A 17981-nucleotide genomic window follows, 5' to 3' on the forward strand; every position below is an offset into this window, starting at 1 on the left:
AGGATGGTCTCCATCTCTTGACCTCATGATCTGCCCACCTCAGCTTCCCAAAGTGCTGGGATTACAGGCATGAGCCACTGCACCCGGCCGACTGTTTATTCTTTATTGTCTGTCTTTCTCATTACAGTCTAAGCTCCTTGAGGGCAAGAAGTGTATTTTGTTATTCACTCTGGCAGAGCACATAGTGGTTCTCAAATTATCTAGGTGAATCAATGAATGGGCTGATGTTGGCTGAGACTGAGAAGGCATGAGACAGTGACAAGAAGATACGTGAGGAGTTGCTGTAAGAGGCACTGAAATGGAGCAAGACTGAACTGGGTAGGCAGATGGGGTGCTGCCAGGTCATCAGACTGATCACAATGGTGTCAGGTCATCCCAAATGGGGTGGCATAATTTGAGCAAAGGCCAGCAATGTACTAGGTGTGGGCTGCACAGATGTATGGGTCATCCAGTGATTTTCCATCATGGAAAGGCCGGCCAGCATTCACAGGACAAAGATGGGGGGATTAGGAATAACTGAGGTCAAGGGAGACGCAAGGGCTATAGGAGTGTCTGCATAAATCAACACTGAGAATGTATTCCACGAATGAAAGTAACACAAAAGCTGTTGGAAGGCAAGTGTGGAACCCAGCTTAACTTCCATGGTGTTATCACAAACCCAAGAAGAAAAAGGGAACTCTGGTGAATACTTCTGAATAACAAAGATAAAATGAAGACGTATGATTTGGCTATCGGGCTATGATAAAGGACAGCCATCACATGAGGAAACCTGGAAAAATGAAATAATGAGCTTCAGGGCTCAGAATGGAAAGAACCCCATAGAAATCTTTGATGTTTTCCACCATGAGTTCTACACTGATGCAAAGGACAGAATCAGGATATACATTCCCTAATTCGGAAAGTATATATTTTCCCATCCAAGTTCACTGTGAACTGCTGACCAAAAGGGCAGTGTTTTATACAGATTCTGTCTAGAACTAGCCCAGCAGGAAAAGCCTTGGAAAGCATATGGCAAAGAAACTCTGAGACTCCAGAGTATGATTTAGTAACAAGAAGAGTGGTGTGTCTCATCTTTGTATGCCTGTATAAATAATCACGATGGCTGAAGTCTGCTATTTTTCATCCAACCTAAGTAACAGCTTTGAAAAAGAAAGATAACAATGACCTGTGTGTACAGCGTCCAAGGGAACCATTAGCAATGGAGCTCACCAGGCTCCTGGGAGGATCAAGCACATGGTCCAACCAACTGTCTTCTGACAAGGTAGGAGTGGGCAGTGAAAGGCAAAAAGAATGGCTGCTCTTGTGTTTCTGAAAGTCAGACCAAGAAACCAAGGAGTGTGTCTTTGTTATTTCAAATCTATAGCCTTTCAAGTCCCAGCAGGTAAGTGGGTGAACCTCACATACAGCTCAGGAACTCCTTTTCTCCTCTGTACCTCCTTAGAGATATAGGGCTGACAGCCCAGGTGTTAGCCTGTCCAAGCCCCTCCTTTGCAAAGGAGGAAACTGATGGGCAGAGGACAACACAAACTGCCCAAAGTCACACTGGTAGATGGCATTTGGGCCAGGATGAGACCTTTTTTTTTTTTGAGACGGAGTCTTGCTGTGTCAGCATGCTGGAGTACAGTGGCACAATCTCGGCTCACTGCAACCTCCTCCGCCTCCTGGGTTCAAGCGATTCTCCAGCCTCAGCCTCCCGAGTAGCTGGGATTACAGACGCTCACCACCACACCCAGCTAATTTTTGTATTTTTAGTAGAGATGGGGTTTTACCATGTTGGCCAGGATGGTCCCCATCTCTTGACCTCAGGTGATCCACCTGCCTCCGCCTCCCAAAGTGTGGGATTACAGGCATGAGCCACTGCGCCTGGCCAGCAGCATGAGACTTTCTAACCCAGCTTTCTTTTCCCAATCCTGAGCAGCCCATCTGGGGCTATGTGACTGACGGACCACTAAAACTGCCTCTGATTCCACATTTTGATTTTTGCTCCCATGTGTTCGAATGTATAAGCACTGTTCACATTTTTCCCCCTCATATTACTTCTATAACAACCTTGAGGTGGTCAAGGAAAAGAAAAAACACCGTCGACATTCCTAGGCATTTTAATGAAATGCACACCGGGTATCTGACCCAGACTCTTACTTCCCTGCCAATCTCCAGCTCATATCAATTCATTTCCCTAACAGAAAATAGGTGTCAGCTTTGTAGATGGAAAGTCATTTGCCTGCAAATATTACCAGAGAGGTTACTGGCACTACTTGACAGTTTTATTATTACTTTTGTTTTGCGCTAAGGTGGGGGACTGTGCATTTGCCAGGTAGAATACTGGGAAAAAAAAAAAAAAAAAGTAGAGCTTTTAACTTTGTATTAGTTTTAACATCAGAGGGGAAAACAAGAAACAAAGAATAAGTGTGCTGGCCGGATGCCCAGTACGGCTAAGGGCAGCCTCACAGGATCCTGGCTTTCCTCACTTCCCACCCACAAACTTTCAGATCCTGAAGCTTCAGTGTGGGTTAGAGGGAATTACTCTGCAGCACCTGGAAAGCCAGCTCACAGGTGGGCTGCTGGGGTGACTTGGCCGGGCCTGCTTGTAAACACTGGCTATCAACTCCTTTACAAGGTAAGCCAACCGGGGGCGAGTTAACTTGCTTTACTCTTCTCTGGGTTTAATAGAAGGTGGGTATACTTTTATAAGAACCAAATAATCTAAATATTTCACATGTAGACAAGAAAACTAGAAAGCCCCAAGAGAACCAAAAGAGTATTTTATTAATAACCATTTATGTGTAGGAGCTACTTCAATGCATGTTTCACGACCTCTGTATTTTCTAGTCAGATAGACTTGGGTGTAGATTGGCCAGAGAAAATGCAGAGTTCCCAGTTAAATTTGAATTTTAAATACATAATGAATAATTTTTTAGTATATTGCAAATAATGATAGGACATACTTCTATTCATTGTTCATCGACACTGAGTCCATTAGCCAGCTGGTTTATTTATTATTATTATTTTTCCCCTTGCTTCCTTCTTTTCTGACCTTCTGTGGCTTAATTTTAGGACTCCTATTAGAGGGTGGAGGGAGAAATACAACTCACACGCATCGGGTGTCCTACTTATCATTAGCTGAGGCACAAGTTTTGGGAGGGGAGGGATTTGCTACTTTGAGCTAAAAATGGTGATTATCTGCATTCTCTCTATTACCATATGGACAGAATTAGCCATAGACCGATGTTTTCCAGAGACTGGATTTTGCAGGCCAGTAAAATCCAAAAAGAAAAGAAAAGGAAATTGGGAAATTGTGAGAAGATCAATATACTGTTGCCAAGTTTAAATCTGATCCAAAAAGGGTGTTTAAAAAAACCCCACAGCCACCATCTTCAATTACCATTAATTCATAAAAGAAAGCAACATTTCAATACCCCAAAAGTAGGAAGGACGCACTCTTCTTTATTTCTTAAATAAAGTTGGCAGCTTTACAATGGATTGCCCTCATTTTTGTGGAAACTTCATCACAATCTGGTGCTGGCTCTGGGATCTGAGAATATGCAGACCTGGTCATGCCACAGCAGCACCTATAAAAGGACAGCAGCAATACTGCACTTTACACAGGTTTGTGTTGGTAGCAGGTAACCATAGAGCACCTTCTAGTAAAGGAAAGAGAAAGTGAACATGTGCCAGTGTGAATTTTGATAGTCTTAAATTAATATTTAATGTAAGCATTTTATTTCCGATATGTATGTTATTTGTGTGGAAGTACAGTGTGATTTTTCTCAAACCACAAAGCATTTCTTTAACTTATAATATATAGAAAACGTTTTTCCAAACTTCCTTTGGAGCACAGCTCAATCTCTGAACTTTTCCTCTCTATCTCTATAAAATGAATGCTTCGGGAACTGGATAATGTGACGCTGAACTTAAATAGCCCCCTTCCTAAGAGAGTTCAGAGGTCTTTGAAAATACAGGTAATTAAGCCTCCTGGTTCCTGAGAGCTGGCAGAACGTGTGACCTCAGCTGAGAAGAGTTGGATATTCGCCAAAAGGCAGGTGTAGTTGGTAGCAGTGCTCAGAGACCAAGTCCCCAAGTTCAGATTTTCTATCCCTCTTCCCATTGTAGACAAGGGAAAACTATAGTGTCAAAGTGGATGATTGCCTGAAATTGCTGAGTAATTAAAAGGAACCATGCTTAAAATCAACTGCCCAGCCCAAATCTCATATGCAGTTTCTTTTATCTTTCTCCAACCTGAGAAATGTATATAAAGGTATTTTTTTTTTTTTAACCAGGGAAATTCTTTTTTAAATAGGATTGAAGCTCAATTTCATATGCTGCAGAGAGATGCAAGGTATTATATACCAATGATCCCTAAATATTCTTTTCTTCTTCACATGGCTGTGAAGTTGCAAACTGAGTATCCTTTTCAAGGGCTTGTTGAAGCAGAGAATGAAATACACTTATACAGACTAAAATATATGTGAGTATATTCTTTAGAAATATGAAGAATACCCCCAGCTTTTCACAGTGATAATCTCTGGGTTAGGGAAATTGGTGGGGTCTTTTTAATATTATGTTTTTCTGTAATGATGGAGTTTTAAAATAATTGTAATTGTCTATTACTTTTAGAATAAGTAAAAAAGATACAAAGCATGCACATTCTATTAAAAATCACTTCAACCTGGACTTTTGGGATGTCCTTTAAAGTCACCTAGTACTTGCACTTTCCCACAGTCCTCTGTCCAGCCTCTCTCAATGACCTGAGACAGTCAATGCGGCTTGGGTATTCCAGACATTTGTCTTTCTGAGAGAAGCAGTGCTACCACTTTTTTTTTTTTTTTCCCCTGAGCCAGAGTCTCACTCTGTCGCCAGGCTGGAGTGCAGCGGTGCGATCTCGGCTCACTGCAACCTCCCCCTCCTGGGTTCAAGTGATTCTCCTGCCTCAGTCCCCTGAGTAGCTGGGACTACAGGTGCGTGCCACCACACCCGGCTAATTTTTGTGTTTTTAGTAGAGATGGGGTTTCACCATGTTGGCCAGGCTGGTCTCGATCTCTTGACCTCATGATCTGCCTGCCTTGGCGTCGCAAAGTTCTGGGATTATAGGCGTGAGCCACCGCACCCGGCCCACTTTTTTTTTTTTTTACCTTCTCGAAACTCCAACTCTTCTGTAATTACTGAAGCTCAGGTAATTTTCCCCCCAGTCCTATTAAATACCAGCTTGTTTTCATTTCTCTCTCTTTTCTTTTGCCCTACTAATTCTGACGTGATCATTTTTTCAGCCTTAACTGACTAGCAGAGAGATTTTGGCTTTCATTCCAGAATGATGTTGCACAGAAAAGTCAACTCTTGTTCCAGGTATGTGATAAACATCTCACTAGTGAACTTCTTGCTGTTTCTAAGCGATTAACAGTTTGGTTAGCAAGCCCAGAGCCCTGCAGATACCTTTTGTCTTCTACACAAGGAGTAAGATAATGAATCCCAGGGAGCATGGCCTGGCCCTCTGCTTCCCTTTAATGGTTTCTGTCACCCAGGCCAGGCTGCCGCCACCATGACTCTGCACACTGATGTGTCGCCTCAGGGCAAGAAGAATGCAAATGACGGTGGCCCTCAAATTGCAATTTAAGGATAGCTGTTAGGTTATATCTTCCCATATATTTCTCTTCCTAACCTCCAAATTTGAGGATAATGTGCTGTTTTAACTTATTCTTAGTAGAAAGAATGTTAAACCTTAGGGTGATGGTAGCATCTTGCTGAATTCTGTGTTTTGGAATAAATTCGATTTTTTTTTTGGTGTGGAGAAGGGAGAAAGGGGGATCACTGAATGCAAAGACAATTTAATTTTAAAAGGTAGAGTTACCTGGTTCCTGGGTTCTAGATATTTAAAGAATAGCCACAGTCAATTTTGTAATAAATTGTAGGAGGTTGTCAAGTTGTCATCTTTATTAAGGTGTTTCTTACCAGACATATTCAAAATCTGTGTACTCAGATTTTAATTGCATTTGCCTCTATTGATTAAAATGTACTTTCTGCAATCAAAATGGACCTCCAAGATGTAGAGGGAAAGAACACTTTAAAAGGCGTTTCCAAAGTCGTCTTGGATAGAGGAGCTTTCATCCAAGGATGCTATGTGGCATTCCGGAAATGAATCACAGATCTGGGCCCTCCATTTCCTTAGAAACAGAAACATGCTGAAGATCGTTAGGGTAAATGAGTGGGACAAAGCACACTCTGCATTTTCTTTTTAATTTCAACTAAAAAAAAATGCTGCACTGTGGTCTTGGCTGGAGAAACATCCTCAGCCTGTTCATCTCTTATCCTCTGCCCAAATCAGCTCCAAATTTGACTGACTGAATTTTCAGTTCCTGTATTTTCAGATCAGTTCCTGTATTTTCAGATTCGGCGCTCTCTGTGGTTGTGGTGGTAGCAGTGGTAGTGGTCATGGAGTCTGTAAGACTTACCATTTTAAAACGCCAAAAGCTCTCTTCAGGTGAAATAATCTCTCATCTGATTCTCAAATGAACTCCTTGAGGAAGAATGTTCTGTGCGTCTCTAGAAACCTTAGTTCTACAAGAAAGAGAGAGCTAAAGAAGCTCACCCGCATCCCACAGAAACCACTTCTTCCCTTTCCCGAACAAGAAACACATGTTCTTCGTCTTCTGTCTGTCTGTCCACCCAGGCTTGGAAGACAGGTGAAAACAATCCCATCTTTCCATTCTTAGAAAGAGGTAGGGATGTGATGCTTACATTCCCCTGGCTTCTACTTGCATCAAATGTGGGAGGAAGGAATAAAAGAGAAGAGGAAACTAAAACTTGAGAAAGGGGAAGAAGAGAAAGTATTAGGTTGATGCAAAAGTAATTGCGGTTTTTGCAATTACTTTTAATAGCGAACCCCCGCCCCCGCAAATCATCTAGCAATCTGGCCTCTGGAGTAAACTAGACTAAAAGTAGTAATAGTACCCACCCTTGGCTTAGAAGTATCTGATTATCCCTACTAACTAGTACAAGACATAGATTTCTGAAGGAAAAGGAGGCCTACCACTGGCTCCTTTTCATTTTTGTAGTTTGATTTTTCTTATTTTTTAAAAGCTTCTAAAAATAGTACATAAATACCTGGTAGAAAATTTGAAATTTAGAAAGAAGTTAAAAGAAGCATGCAAAATATCACCACTTCATATTACCTTATTAGCCAAATGCAATCACCACTAACATCCAGGGAGGGTTCTTGCCAGTATTTTTTCTATTTTTTCCTATGCTTTTAAAAATCTTCACAAGTAAAATCATTCTGTGCACAGAATTTCACATACTACTTTTTGTTCAATCAAAAGTAACTTCTCATGTGTTTACTAATTCTTTAAATAGTATTTTAATGGCAGTATAATTTGCCATCATATGACTATAATTTATTAATAATTTTCCTAATAAAGGACATTCAGAGTGTTTAGAATTTTAGCCATTATAAATAGTATTAAATAAACATGGTTTTTGTGTGCATAAATCTTTACTTTTTAAATTATTTCCTTAGAATAATCTACTGGAAGTAGGATTACCAAATCAAAGAGTATCATCATTTTTCAAGACTTTAGTACCTATCACCAAGAAAGCTGTATCAATTTATATTAACAGTATATTAATGTCTTCCTGAAACTGACTGAATTGTTTAATGTCATTTAAAAATCATGCGATCTTGTTAGGCCTCTGATACTTTGTATTTACTGGTAAGGCTGAAAATTGTTTACAGACTAATTAAACACATTACATATTAAGGTTATTAACTTTCTGCCTTAATATTTGAAAAAATACATCTTCTTATAAGTTTGCTTTTTGTCCTTTTTGCTGATTGTTTATGATCATTTTTGACATATAGAAATTTTACTCTTCTCTATATTTCAATGTTTTGACCTTTGTATTCGGTAATTTCTTCTATTACTGTAAAGTATAGAAAATCTGCCTGTATCTAGATAAATATGCAGAAATACATTCTCATTATTTAATTTTTCAAAACTATTTCTTTAATTTATTTAGGACTTAATTTGTTATATGGCATGAAAAAAATTTATTTTTCTCTGATAAGCTAAAAATCATCACGCACACGGATTTGTCGACTATTTTTTCCCCACAGCTTATATATGTATTCTATTGACACATATGCAAGACTATTTTTACATATGCGAGATTATGTTTTGGGCTTTTCTTTCAGCACTTTACTGATCTCTTTGCCTATTCATTTATCAGTAGTTTCTCCACCCCTAGTCCTTTTCTTTCTTTTTTCTTTCCTTTTTTTCTAAAGTTCTTTTAGCTATTCTTACTTCTTTCAACTTAAAAGGTGGCCAAGATGACATACCAGAAGGCTGTCTAAAATTATTAGAGAAAGAGAATCTTTGCCTTTAAAGTTTTAGGTCTTAGGTGAAAACGATGCAGTGTTAGCTCTTGTGTCTATAAAGGGTGGGGTTCATGCTATGACACAGAAAATCAGAAAGGACTTTCTTGACATTTGTAGAAACAGTAATATAAAGGAGAATTAGGTACCTTTTGGTTCATCTTAAGAAAAGAAAATTTCCAGTGAGGAGATTGAGACATTTAATGTTAAAAAGATCCTTTCTCTTCTAGGGCACGAGTAAAGATATCAACTCATCTATCTGTAGAAAATTGCCAGAAACTGTCACAAAATAAAAAATGAGAGAAGGCCTGAATTACAACAGTCCTGTTGGGGTTCTACAAGGTGTGTGCCAAATAATTTTGTTTTCTTTTTAAGGCTTGTTAACAGTGGATAGCTTAGGGTGATGGGATTACAGGTGATTTTTTTCTTGTTCTTACTTAACTGTATTTTCTTTTTTTTTTTTTTTGGTCAAATTGTATAAAAGCTTTTTTTCTTAATAATGGCCTGTTAATTAACATCTGGAACCCAGTACTGGAAGCATTAGTCCCAAGAAGTGCAAAGTTACAAAAAGTGGATTTTCTATTTCTTCACCTCTTACCTTAATAGACACAGCAACACTAAAACTCATCTCATTAGAAGAGGTTTTGTGAAAATGAGACAGGACATATCTAAACCAAGTGCTTTTGCTCCAAATAAGATTTAACCCAAAATGAGGTTGGGGACTGGATGAAGTTATGGAAAAACTACTTCTTAAAACTGCTATTTCTAAAGCTAATAGGAATTCTTTTGCAGTGGGCTTTTTTTCCCTTGACAACCAACAATTGATACATCTTGCATGTTAAAAAGCAGAGGGCTATAAGTAAGTTTTCAATGGAAATAATTTTTTCCCCCGTTCCTTCCCTTTTTTGTGATACAGTTGGCACTATTTTATTGTCTTAAAGATTCCCATTTTACTTTAATGGTCTCTACTTTCCCCTTTTCTTAGCTCTTCTTAATTTTTATGCTTTTCATTAGTAGATAATTCTCTCCGGCTGACCAATGGGGATGAGGGTCAGAGTCACGGGCAACATACTACATCTGCGTTAGTCTGGCTTGAGAACAGCGAAACCGTGCCTCCTTCTCGAATTAGTCACTTTAAGTGTAAGTGATGGGCAGTCTCTGTGACAATGATTTTGTCATAGTAAGCACTTGAAATACCTGCTGCAATTTTTTCACCCCCTGCCCCCTGTTTCAATCCAGCAAGTTTATCTTTGTTCTTTAAACCACAAGCAGGCTTTTGCATTTTTTTTTTTTTTTGCATGCCACATTGAAAAGAAATAAAAACCAAGCGCCATACACATCAATTAAAGGCATAAACAAGTAATAGTCCATTTCCCCCTTGAATCTTTCATGCTTATTTTCCCTTCTTAGAATAACACTTAAAAGCCATCGAAGCTTCAACGGGACCAGCGTCTCCCCGTTTCGTGGGGTGTAGAGCAAGGTGTGGGAGGAGCGTTCAGTATGTCAAGTCTTTGCTGTACAGCGGATCTCCACGTCCCGGCTTCCAGTGGACAGCCCTGTGAGATGGGGGAAATTTCCTGCCGCTCAGATACTGTCAAGGCCAATGTGCCTTTCAGGAGACTGTCTGAGAGATTTCGAACATTGAAACTGGAAAAAAAATTGAGCTGGACAGATCCTTGCCACCACTTTTTCTGCTAAATATAGAAAAGTTGTCATCGGGTTGCACAAGCAATTTCCAGCTACAGCACCTCAGGAGGGGAGGCGGGTTCCCATTTCTGATAGTTAAAGTGCATAAAGCTGAGCCGACCCTGACTCACGGGTTGTGAGGAACAAGGGAAGGTGGTAGAAGAGTAATGAGAGAAAGGCGTCTTTGTTTTGATTAAATATAACGACATGGGAAGATGTGCAGTTGATGATGGTATTTGCTTACAATGTCATAAAGCATCAATAATTTGCAAGAAAAGGGTAGGAGGAACCCTACCCCAGGAGTCTGTGCTCAGAGTTTCTCCTCTACCATTGCTTTGGAAAACGCTGTTGGATAGTGGAGGGAGACTGGAAGATATGGAGCCAACCAGGCACGGGTTGGCATCCCAGCTTTATCACTTACCCTGTGTTTGATTTGGAGTTAGTTACTTAACTTCGCTGAGCCTAAGAGTCCTCATATAGAAGACGTGGGTAAAATAATATTCCCCTCACAGCATCATTAGGATACACGTTAGGAGTAAAGTACATGGCACTACTAAGTGCTCAGCATTTGTTGGTGCCCTTCCCCTTCTCCCCTTTTAGGCAAATTATTTAAGCGCCCTGGACATCAGTTGCATCTCCCTTAGCAAGTCCTATTGGTTCTACCTCTGGAATATATTTAGAATTTATCCACTTCTCTCTATTGTCATTGCTGCCATGTCAGTCCAACATGTAGGCCATTGCAACGCTCTCCTAACTAGTTTCCCTCCTTCTGTTTTTAAACCCTGTGCAATCCATCTCCACATAGCAGGCAGAGAGAGCATTTTAAAAATGTAAATCACATCATGCCCCTACCCTGCCTAAAACCCTCCCGTGGCTGAACTTAGAGTAAAATCCAAGCTCCTCACCACAGCCTTCAAAGGCCCATGTGATTAAGTCCCTGCCTACTGCTTTCCTTTTAGACTCCACTTGCTATTGCTTTTTTCTTCTATTAATATTTTTTCTTTCCAGCTGTACTGGCCCTTTTCAGTTTCCAGAACACTCCAAGTTTATTTCTACTGCAGAGCCTTTTAATTTGCTGTTTCCATGGCTTGGAGCTTCTTCCAGATTCTCCTGTGGTTGAAACCTTCTTCTAGGTCAAATGTTTCCTCCTAAAAGTTGTCATCCTTGACCTAGTCACTCTCTATCACAGCCCTAATTTATTTTCTTCATAGCACTTGTCATTATGTGGAATGTGAAAGTATCTTAAATACTGTTTATCTGTTTATTTTCTGTTTTCCCCCATGAGAATGTGAGCTCCATGAAAAAAGGGGACTATGCTTTTCTTTTCTTTCAATTTTTTTGAGACAGAATCTCGCTCCATTGCCCAGGCTGTAGTGCAGTGGTGTGATCTCAGCTCTCTGTTACAGCCCCTCCTAGGCTCAAGCCATCCTCCCACCTTAACCTCCTGAGTAGCTGGGACTACAGGTGCATACAACCATGCCCAGCTAATTTTTTGTATTTTTGAAGAGATGTGGTCTCCCCACATTGCCCAGGATAGTCTCGAACTCCAGGCCTCAAGTGATTCGTCTGCCTCAGCCTCCCAAAGTGCTGTGATTACAGGCATGAGTCACCACACCTGGCATGGGATTATGCTTTTCATTGCTGAATAAACCTAGAACAATGCCTGGTACCTAGGAGGTCCTTGGGGAGCATATGATGAGTGGATTCTGAATAAATATGTAAAATGGGGTAATAATATTGTCCTGCAAGTTGGTGACTGGATTTGAAAAATCTATGTCCTTTCCATTTCTTTTTTTTTTTTTTTTTTTTGAGATGGAGTCTTGCTCTGTTGCCCAGGCTGGAGTGCAGTGGCACGAGCTCAGCTCATTGTAATCTCCACCTCCTGGGTTCAAGCGATTCTCCTGCCTCAGCCCCACTAGTAGCTGGGATTACAGGCGTATGCCACCATGCCTGGCTAATTTTTTGTATTTTTAGTAGAGATGGGGTTTCACCACGTTGGCCAGGCTGGTCTCGAAATCCTGATCTCAGGTGATCCACCCGCCTCAGCCTCCCAAAGTGCTGGGATAACAGGTGTAAGCCACCAGACCTGGCCTCCTTTCCGTTTCTAAAGATTCTATAATTCCTTGGACAGAAAGACTAAATCCTGGGATAATTTTAAAGAAATGCAATTAGAAAATTTTCAAACACTCAACATATAGTAACTCATATTAAGTTTACCAAGTACAGGCACTTCAGGTATCTGCTTTAATAAAAAAAAAAATAATAAGGACTTACATTTTGCAAGTCAAGTATTTGTATGTCGAAGGAGCCTTCTAACCCATTTAAAAATTTTGTACCTTTAAGTAGCATTGCAATTCTCTGAGCAAACCTATTTAGAGTTTGCTTAGCATGCCCTTTCTTCACAGATCTTGAAAAGGAAAGTGACCCCACAATGCAGCACATCTGCGGAAAGAAGTGGCTCAGGTGAGCTCAGGCTGTGTGAATAGTATGTCCTTTAGCGCAGGGAGCCATTCTTTCCACTGTGCTCTGTGCACGTGAGACCACTTCTGGGGCCGTGCTTTAAGAGGGACACTGTAAAGTGGATCACATCCCAGGGAAGGAAGTAGAAACCATGCGAGGAGGAAAAAAAGAAAACGGGAATGCCTAACTTTAAAAGGAGGGGACGGTGGAGACCTGATAGTTGTCAATTATTGGCAGCTCTCTCATGAAAAGACAGATTTGGTGCCATTCCATGGGACAAATTTGGAACCGGTGAGTAGAAGCTACTGAAAGGCAGAGTTGGTCCAGTCAGTGGGGGACATTTCCAACAGTCTGGCCTCATACCTAAGTAAAGCCCTGTTTGGAAATATAATGAGCAGCTGCCTTTTCTGGATGTTAAAAATTCAGGCAAGTAAACCGCTAGTCAGCAATGTCCTTCCTACAAGGATTCCTCTTATTGTAGGTGGGTAACATGCACACTCCGGGAAGCTCTCAGTTGAAATCTCTTTACACCGCTGGGCACAGTGGCTCACACCTGTAGCCCTAGTGCTTTGGGAGGCTGAGGTAGGAGGATCACTTGAGTCCAGGAGTTCAAGACCAGCCTGAGCAACAAAGAAAGACCCCATCTCTACAAAACAATTTTAAAAGTTAGCCAGGTGTGGTAGTGGCATGCCAGTAGTCCTTGCTACTCTAGGTGCTGAGGTGAGAGAATTGCTTAAGCCTAGGAGTTCAAGGCGGCAGTGAGCTATGGTCATGCTATTGCACTCCAGCCTGGGCAACAGAGTAAGATGTTGTCTTTAAAAAATAAATACAGGCTGGGCCCGATGGCAGCCATTTGGGAGGTTGAGGTCAGTGGATTGCTTGAGCCCAGGAGTTTGAGATGAGCCTGGGTAACATGGCGAAACCCCATCTCTATTAAAACCACAAAAATTAGTCGGGCCTGGTAAAGTGCATCTGTAATCCCAGCTACTCGGGAGGCTGAGGCATGAGAATTGCTTGAATCCAGGAGGCGAAGGTTGCAGTGAGCCGAGATCGCGCCACTGCACTCCATCAGCCTGGGCGACAGAGCGAGACTTGGTCTCAAAACAAATAAATACATACATACAGGCACACATTAAATTAAACTAAAAAAGAAATCTTTTTATGTACTCTATGTTGGCTAATATTATTTGATTTGCATCAATAGAGTTCTTTCTACTCTGTCATGTGTGGAATATGATAAGTCTGCTATTGCTAATGATTTAGGCCCAGATAACTGTGAATTTCAAAAGTTAACCTAGAATCTCAGAGATTCATGGTTTTATATTCTGACTTGGAAGCAAGTCACTGGCCTATTCAAGAGATTTCTCATCTGGAAGGCTGAAGGAGGCTACTACTCTTCTTGGTGAACAATAGTTTGTGTTCCAAGAATAACCTTGGGTTTGGGGATAGAAGATAAGAAGATAAGGCTGGAGAGTTTAAGAGTTGTATTAGATCTCCTTTTAATCTGTAGCCTAGGCACTATGTTATTTTCTACCTATGCCTTCCAGCAGGGGTGGCTTATAACTCCAGGCAGAAGCTGAACCTCCTTGGCGACACCCCCTAGCCTGACCCCGTCTTTTCTCCTTCTTTCCTTCCTTTGCCTTTCATTAGAATTCCTATGAGCCTTTGAATGCTTAGCATGAAAATGAGCCCATTTTATTTTTGGAACCCACAGAGGCAGCCCTGAGGGGAGTTATTGTGTTGCTTTTAGCAGCTAAACAAAAAGGTGTGAAATCATTTGCTGGCTGTTCTAGAATGGGAAAAAATAAATAAAAAACTGAGAAGGAAGGTTCAGGACAGTGTGTGGCAGCTTGGACGGAACCTCGTGATGAGGGCTTCTCTGAGACTTATTAGTAACCAAAGTGACTCTGGGAATGTCTGTGCATTTCTCTCACCTTCCCAGGAAGTTACTAGAATAGCACAGGAAGCCACTGGGATTTTTTAAAAAAATGATTGATTTTGCAATACTATTTCCATGTGGCCTTGAAAAAGACTTGAGGAGGGGACTAATTTGAGAAAATTCCTTACAGCTCTTTGTAGCATTTCTTATACAGGCAGCATGAGGGAGAGGAGACAGGACTAGTTTACCAAGCTTTTAAGGCTTTCAAACAACCAGGGAAGGCTTCTGTGGACAGGTATGTGAGTCGTTGACACAGGCCCCTAATGATTTAAACACATAACAGTGGTAAGAGGCAAAGGCCTCAAAGAACTTAAGCAACAAGAACTTCTTGTGAAACTTGAGGTTTTTGCCCCATGCTAGTAACATTCAGTGAAAGCCATCTTCTTTTCTGGGGGGCTGACCACCCCAGGTATGTATCTTATTGGAAGAGGATTATATTTTGAAATGTCTCTTCATTAGAAGGGCAACTTCATTTTCAATTGGCATCTTTGACATGGGATTTTTTTTTTTTTTTTTATAATTACGGAATGTTTTTTAAACAACCAAGTATTAACATATAAACATGCAGAGACTTAGTAAACGCACATCCTTATTCCCCAATTTTCACAACTGTTTTACATTTAGACCAATCTGTTTGAGGTCATTTCAAAAGAAATGTAAGCTTATGATTGTACCCTTCACATTTCCATGCCTCCTTCTTTCTCTTCGCAAAGAGACAAGCCGTGTGCTGTGGCTGGTGTGTGTCCTCCTTCCTGGATTTTTAGGCAGGCCTGACCAAGTAGCCACTTGGCCTAACGAACATGACCTTTGGAGTATTTAGGTAGCCTGACTTCAGTGGCTGGAGGATCTCCCCTTGCGGGGACCAGTCACTAGGCCTGTCTTATGAAGGTGGCTAAGCCTTCTTTTTTTCAGTATTCAAGGCCAGAATTACAGTATAGTAAAACAATAGGAAAAGGCAATCCTCCTTAAAGTACTATTTCGTTAATTGAGTCATCTATAGAATAAATAATATTGATTTCCCCCTAATTGCCAGGAAGTATGCTATTGCTGAGATATAATGAGTCACATAAACAAGTAGAAACTAAAAACACTGTAATTCCAAAATCTCTCTTAGGGAAGGAACTGTCCTGGTTTACAAAAATTCCATGATAAGCTATGACCTTGAGGATATGAGTGGCAGGAATCAAGAGACTGTTGGGCAAGGAGGATCGTGGCATGAGGGAGGAGAGAAAGAAGGAGGAGAGGAGGAAGTAGGAATCTCAGAGTGGGAGAGAGAGATGGACGAGAGTGGCAAAAAGGACAAAGGAGGGAGATGAAAGGGCATGTGGCAAAATGGCTATGATGAAAAAAAACATCTACAGTGGCTCAGCTGCTAGAGGATTCTAACAACAAGGTCCTGACAGATAATTTTTTTTTTTTTTTTAGAGACAGAGTCTCACTCTGTTGGCTCACTGCAACCTCTGCCTCCTGGGTTCAAGCAATTCTCCTGCTTCCGCCTCCTGAATAGCTGGGACTACAGGCATGTGCCATCATGCCTGGCTAATTTTTGTATTTTTTGGTAAAGACGGGGTTTCACTGTGTTGCCCAGGCTGGTCTTGAACTCCTGGCCTCGAGTGATCCACTCGACTCAGCCTCCAAAGTGCTGGGATTATAGGCATCAGCCAAGGTGACCAATTTCCCTACAAATCAATTTGAAGTCATTTGTGTTAAGGTGAAGGAAGCCCATTATTTACTACCCATCCTCTTCTTCCCACTGCAGTAAAATGTTCAGTGAAATAGGGTTTTTGTTTTTTTTAATTAAGGGACTGATTTCGTATATATGTTATCATACACATATATAGCATATACATATATGTGCCATCTACACACAGACGCATATACACACTTCTCTATATAAAAGATATCTGGATGAACTGACACAAATCAGTAAAAAGCAGAAATTCCGCACCATAGGTGAGCATGAAAACACAACTTTGGGGCCTCCCCCGTGTGCTCTCAAAGCTAGGAATTCTCAGACACCCTGGCAAGGTCTTGACCTTCATTTGGCATTAGGAAAGTACATTGAGGCATATCTCAAAGGACAGGGAGAGTCTGTCACCAGAATTGAGAGCTGAGCTGATTATTTCCTAGGTTTACCCTGTAAGTTATAGGGAACATGATTTGAATATAGGGGTAGACTCTTAAGTCACTATTTATTAAAACTCTACCATAGCTGCTCAAATGCTCTTTTTCCTTGCTTCCAACTCACAAACTCTTAACTCACCTTTTCAGATTCTATTTAAATGTCACCTTATCTATGGAGCCTTCCCTGATCCCCCAGGGAGGGTAATTTTCCTCTCCTGAACTTCTGTATTTCTCCAGATATCTCTCTATGACAGCACGTATCACATGGGGTCACATGGCTTTGAACCTGAATACGAGGTGGACCTCATGGCATCACTTTTGAATTCCCATTGCCTAGTGAGACATGTGTCACTTTTGCTGAATAAAACCCGGGTATGTGAGCAATAAAGGGAAACTTGAAAGTGAATGCACTGCTTCAGAAAGACCAGACTTCCAAGCCCGCGAATGGTGGCACCACTGTCCTCCAATAATTTTGTTACTGGTTGCCAATTTGTTTTGCCCCTTGTTCCTATTTTGAATAAGAACCCATTGCTCTCCAGAAGTAAAAGCAATGAGATCATTTGTTTGTTTATTTACTCCCTGCACCAAGACCCAGGGTGACGAGGCTGGATTGCACATGGGGCGTGGGCATCAGAAACTGGAAAGTCTCACCCTGCCCAGCCTGTCTGGCTCGTATGCTTGGGCAAGTCACATAGCTCCTGTGGGACTCCGTTTCCTCACCCAGTGATAATGACCGGCTTCACAGGGTGGCTGCTGCGGAGCTTAATTAAGGATTGAGAAGAAGGCAGAAAATACAAAGTGTGGCATACACACCAATTTCCCATATTTATTTTTGGGCTCAGTAACCTGTGGTAGGAGGTGTTTATGACCTGGAAGAGAAGTCTAGCAAGAGATGTAACTAGCTATTCTCATTCCAAAATGGTTCACTTGGTATTGACTGGGAAATGGGCCATGTCATTCTTGCTTTTGTTCGAGTACATTCTGTGGCCCTTCCTGCTAACTTTCTGGGTAAAGCTTGCCAACTCTAGGCCTCAGTTTTCGTGTACAAGGACTTTCTCTATCTTTCCTTTATACTCAGATATGCTGTGATGGCTGAAGCTTTTTCCTTAGTCCCTATAGCCTTAAGCCACACTCAGACAGAAGACTGAGGGAAGGCATATGCGTCTGTGAGTGACCCCATGGGGTGGTTCCCTGAGCCAGAAAAGACAGAGAATTATGAAGCCCTGCATAGGTGACACCCTAAATCTGCCTGGCTTTGCAGATCCCGGCCTTTCTTCGAAGTGCTTGGAAGACCTTGGCAGATTCAGCCAGTGTTTTGATCACTGCCAGAGCCTGCAGCTTTGTTGCTAATTGTTTGCTGAAAGAATTGAGCAAAAGGACAACTGGTCCCAAGGCAAGAGTGAGGAGGTG

General features: G+C 41.3%; 1 protein-coding gene and 1 long non-coding RNA gene across 2 annotated transcripts in view; one reads left to right on the forward strand and one right to left on the reverse strand.

The window, feature by feature from the left end:
- RORA (RAR related orphan receptor A) overlaps positions 1 to 17981 on the reverse strand; it is a 744325-nt gene that overhangs the window by 144797 nt on the left and 581547 nt on the right. The window lies entirely within an intron of this gene.
- LOC106999195 (uncharacterized) lies at positions 2483 to 17966 on the forward strand. Its single transcript, XR_003731817.2, has 5 exons — positions 2483 to 2617; positions 4298 to 4465; positions 5265 to 5340; positions 8593 to 8704; positions 17833 to 17966. It is a non-coding gene; the product is annotated as an uncharacterized LOC106999195 (long non-coding RNA).

This window comes from Macaca mulatta, chromosome 7, assembly GCF_049350105.2.
Source record: "Macaca mulatta isolate MMU2019108-1 chromosome 7, T2T-MMU8v2.0, whole genome shotgun sequence".
NCBI lineage: Eukaryota > Metazoa > Chordata > Mammalia > Primates > Cercopithecidae > Macaca > Macaca mulatta.